Here is a 5,167-nt window from a genome sequence, read left to right on the forward strand (position 1 = left end):
GCGCGAACGAGCCACCTAAGCCCTGCCCCCAGCCAGGACCCCTGTGTGCAGCCCTGGGCGGGCGGGACCCCCGTCTGTGGCCCTGGGCGGCGGGGCTTGGCGGCGCGATCGGCCGGAGGAAGCCCTATTCTTGCAGGAATCCTCCTGCAACGGGCTTCTAGTTGTATTATAAAATAGTAGTAGAAAAAAAATTTGTACAAAACATATGTTAAAATAGAGGGACACCCTTCTCCAATATCTTCCACAAAATCATCATCTTCACAGCAAGAATTGACATATTTAGCAATATCAAGATCACTAATAAAAGCAGACTTAGAACTGGACGCCATTTCGAAGCTTTAGGGCGACAAAATCTGAGTAAACTTCATAAAATCGTAGTACCTATAAAAAATTAGGCAGATAAATGCCAGTGGTCAATTTTAGAACTACAAACATTCGGCATCATAAGTAATCTGCACTTAGGTGCCATCTGTCAATAAAGAGTAAACCACTAGCATCTAATAGTGACACTGCGGGAGGAGCACGATCGCGCTCCCCGGCACTCTAGGGGTTAAAACACTCCCATCCTATTCCCGCAGAGCAGGTTGCATGCACACAGGCAGAATCTTGAAGGCTGAGTCTGCAAAGGGTCCCTGTTCTTTCCTCATGGCAGTGGTTCCTGTACCATGCGTAGCAGAGACTAGTGGTTCAGCAAACACGGTCCCTTTCCTTCTGGCCACTCCGCAGCAGACATTTCCCAGCCTCCTTGCAGGTGGGTGTGGCCCTGTGACTGAGTTTGGCCCCAGGGATACAGGTCACAGTGCTGTTGCCACTTCTAGGTGAGAGTGGGACTCTGGTTCCCGCGCGGGCAGTGGTCATGAGCTCTGGGTAATGCCACGGTCCCTTACAGCTCTCCAGTCCCAGGGGACAGCAGCCTCCGGCACCTCCTAATCTTTGGGTAGCCTCCTTACTTTACATCTTTTGCTCCTCTGGTCCTTCGAGCACCTCCGTAATGAATTCTGTGTGTTAAATTCCCTGTTTAAAATACCTAGAGTGCTTCCTGTTTTCCTGACTGAACAGGCTTCTGAGGCATCCCTTGGCGGTTGTCTAGAATCAGAGGCTGGTAAGTAGTTGAACAGACACCTTCCTCATTTCTCCAATTCAAAAATAATGAAGGCACTCACGGAACACTCAAATGGAAACTCTACTAAAAAGACTAAACCTTGTGGAAATACTAAAACGATCTTAAAACCAGTAGCAACTCATGCTGCGAACTGCTCTCACAGGGGCTTTGTAATTAAGTCAGACATGAGCGGAGTCCTCCAACACCCTCGACAACAGTGACTCTCCCCGGGAAAGCGCCGAGAACCACTGTGAACCACGTGCAGTGTGTCTAACTGCTGTGTGCATGTGACCTATCAACACAGCGAAAGGGCAGAGACGTCTAAGGTCGGAGTCACGGGCACAGGGTGGCTGAGCACAATGGATGTGTGTGATCCAGGCCAGAGGCGGGGGCAGCTGTACTCGGTCAAAACCAAAGGAGGGGCTCCCAGCTCCTCTTTCCTTCTTATATCCACACGCTCCCAGGCCAAGGAATCCTCAGGATGTCACTGAAGCCACAAGGGCCAGAGGGGCCAGTGGGCTCCTGGGCGGCCCCTGACTCCAGCTGGAACTCCTTTCATCTGTGAGCATTTCTGCTCCTCGTTCTGTCTTTCACAAACCACAGAAGAGGAATCTCCTGAAAGCCCATCAATGTGAGCGCAGCGATCGTGACTCAAAGCTAGGACCCTGCCAACCCGGGCTTGTCCTTGGACGAACGGTACCGAGGGACCTGTGTGCTGAATGCAGGATTGTTTCCCAGGATCCTAATCTCAAAATTCAGGACACGGTCCAACTTCCTGTCTCTGCGTGCGCTCAGCTTCCCACCCGTGGCTTCTTACAGGCCTGCTCTTTATTAGACACAGTAAGAACAACGGCAACTCTCAGCCACAGAGCATCGTCATTTAGCCAGTGCTTTCAGCTTCCACATCAATCCCTCCTTTGATCCCAACCGCACCCCTGGGAGGGAGGCGGCAGGGAGAAGGCCGTTCATGTAACCAAGGAAAGAGCGTCTGGGAGACGAGACACACTGCCCAGTCCACAGCGGGCTTTGGAACCTGCAGTCCACACTGTAAAATCTGGGCTTGGCCCACAGGTCACTTGCCCCTTCGCACCTAAATTTTGATCTTTCAGATTTCAATGTCTAATATCCTAGAATTGGCTTGTGAATACATCTGCCTTATCCCTAAATCTCCCATTGTGATTTTTCAAAACGTTATTCCTCTTTCATGCCAGCCTTTGCATTTCCACTCTGAAGGCTGTTTTGCTTACATGTTTGTATACCTGAAGTCATATGAAAAGCCCTGGCCAGCATGTTCAGTGGTTAGAGCTTCGACCTGTTCAATTCCTGGTCAAGGGCATGTACCTGGGTTGCAGATTCGATCCCCAACCCGGGTCAGGGTATATGTGGGAGGCAACCAACTGATGTGTCTCTCTCACTCTCTCCCCCTCCCCGCTCCCTTCCATTCTCTCTAGAAATCAATGGAAAAAATATCCTCACTCCATGTGTGAGGGTTTTAAAAAAAAATGTTGTGCGAAAAGCTTTTCAGCTCCTGGATCTCACTGGACTAAATCAGCCTTAAAGGTGTTTCACAGATGAGTAAGGCAGAAGCTGTAGGAGACACTTTACCCTGAGGAGGAAAGTGCAACTGGTGTGAATTGGGTTTGGCGGCTCAGCTAGGACAGCTTACTGCGAGATGTACCGGGAGTGTGCCTGCCCTTTCTAACCAGTGACAGAACAATATAATCAAGTATTCCCAGAGCCTGCTCATCAGACGCACAGGAGCCTGAGTTTGACACCAAGATTGCAATCCTGATATTCTTAGAGAGAGAGACTGGTACAAGCCCATGGAGAGAGGGATGGTGTGTATTTGGGAGGGGGGTGGGGCGGGGAGGAGAGAAGAAACAAAAGTACAGAAAAAGGGACAGAGGCTGAGACAGAAAACCCTAGATTAAAATGCCAAATAGGTGCCTGGCTGGTGTGGCTCAGTGGGTGAACGTCGACCTATGAACCAGGAGGTCACGGTTGGATTCCCAGTTAGGGCACACGCCCAGGTTTCAGGCTCGATCCCCAGTGCGGGGTGTGCAGGAGGCAACAGGTCAATGATTCTCTCTCATCACTGATGTTTCTATCTCTTTCTCCCTCTCCATTCCTCTCTAAAATCAATGAAAAAAATATATATATTAATATGCCAAATAGGTAACACAGAGATATTTCCCAGCCTCCCCCCATGGGCGCAGTGCCTCCAGATGTCAAGTGGAAGCCCCAGCTTGGATGCCCATTCGTCTCACCTCTCCCTTCTCCACCATGTCCCCAGCCTCACCCCCTGTGGGATGCCCCTGAGCTGACCTGTTAGGGGAGCACCATCTAACCAACTCACACCAGCTACCTTGCATAGTGCTCACTTGGGCCATGTCAGGTATGACCCTGACACCAATTCCAATGTGTGGGGCTGCGACTGGTGTCAGAATCACACCACGGCAAGCAGTTCTCCGGCACCAGTCAGATGTCCTACAATTCGACTCAATCCTGACTCTCTACTCAGCGATGGTGTCAGATCCCGCAGGTTAAGGGCTCAGTCCTCCAGGACGGCGTCCCCACCTCCTCCCAGCTGCCAGTTGCACGTCCAGTTGTCACCCGGGTGTCTGACCCACAGACTAATGATTAGCGGAACCCACAACCCCCTCTTTGGATCCAACTACTTTGCGAGAGGGACTCACAGAACCCACAGAAACAATTTATTTACTAGATCGCCAGTTGATGATAAAAGGATGTAACTCAGGAACCACCAGATGGAAGAGAGGCGCGGGGCAGGGCACGGGAAAAGGGTGTGGGGCTCCCACGCCCTCTGAGCCGCCACTCTCCCCCATCTCCACATTCACCAGCCCCGAAGCTCCCCCAATCCTCTCCTTCTGAGTTTTCATAGAGGCTTCATTACATACACGAGATTGATTAAATCATTGGCCATCGGTGATTGGTTCAACCACCAGCCCTTCACCCTCCCCTAAAAGTTTCAACCCTCTCATGACTGGTTGGTTCCCTGGCAACCAGCCTCCACCCGCAGGTGTTTTCCGAAAGTCACCTCATTAACATCAACCAAGTTTGTCATAAATATCAAGGGGCTTGCTATAAATATCAAGACACCTTTGTCACTCTCAACTCTTAGAAAATTCCAAGGCTTTTAGGAGCTCTGTGCCAGGAATGGGGATGCAAATCCAGTATGTAGTTCTTGTTAAAAAATCACAATATCACAACTAGCTGCTCCACAGATCACTCCTGCTCTGCCGGGCCAGCTCTCTCCAGTTCCCGCTAGCTCCTACTTAGACAGGCTGAGGGCAGACCCGCAGAAGCCGACACCCTACAGCGGAGTATCAGCTCTCCCTGCCAGGCAGGACTCCCAGCCCACTCCCTCCTCTGCGGAGGGTGAGGAGCCCCCTCTCACCTGAGCATGTCCTCCCACAGAGCTAAGGCTCGCGGACCCTCCCTTTGCATCTCTTCCCAGTAATTTCTATCCCCCAGGGCAGGAGGGCAGAAGGGCAGGGGGGCGGGGCAGTGGGATGGCTATAGGTGACAGGCAGCTGTCTTGGTAAGACCTAGGGGAGAGGTCTGGTCCCAGTGTGGCTAACAAGAGTCCCATTCGATATTCTCTGACATAGACATAGCAGGTTGCGGGGAAAGAGGCGGGAACAGGATGTGTGCTGTGTCTGGCATGGCCTCTGCTGGCGCGCAGGGGTGGGGACGAAGATGAAGGAGAGCGGGGAGCAAGGAGGCCCCTCAGATTGCACACCACACATGTGCTCGAGCGTCAGGCTCCTCTCTTCCCTGCAGGGACAAGCTCGGCAAGTCCCAGGGCACAGGGACTCGGAGCCAGACCAGATCACATCTCCATGCTGCTCTGCTGGCATGTCCCTTCCCGAGTTCCCAGCCAGGAAGCCAGGCCTCCCCTCTGCGCAAGGGGCCTGCCCCCCACGCTGGATACTGCACAGTTGTCCCGGGGTGTTCTAGCTCAGAGGTGGAAGTCTTTCCTGTGAACAGGGAATCTCTGCACTGAGTAGGGCGTCTAGGAAGGGGGGTCCTGTACCTGAGAGG

General features: G+C 52.3%; 1 protein-coding gene across 1 annotated transcript in view; it reads right to left on the reverse strand.

Moving 5' to 3' along the window:
• Nucleotides 1-5,167, reverse strand: part of SLC12A8 (solute carrier family 12, member 8) — a 139,089-nt gene that overhangs the window by 114,874 nt on the left and 19,048 nt on the right. The gene's annotated exons all lie outside the window — the stretch shown is intronic.

This window comes from Myotis brandtii, unplaced genomic scaffold (assembly GCF_000412655.1).
Source record: "Myotis brandtii unplaced genomic scaffold, ASM41265v1 scaffold4, whole genome shotgun sequence".
Taxonomy (NCBI): domain Eukaryota; kingdom Metazoa; phylum Chordata; class Mammalia; order Chiroptera; family Vespertilionidae; genus Myotis; species Myotis brandtii.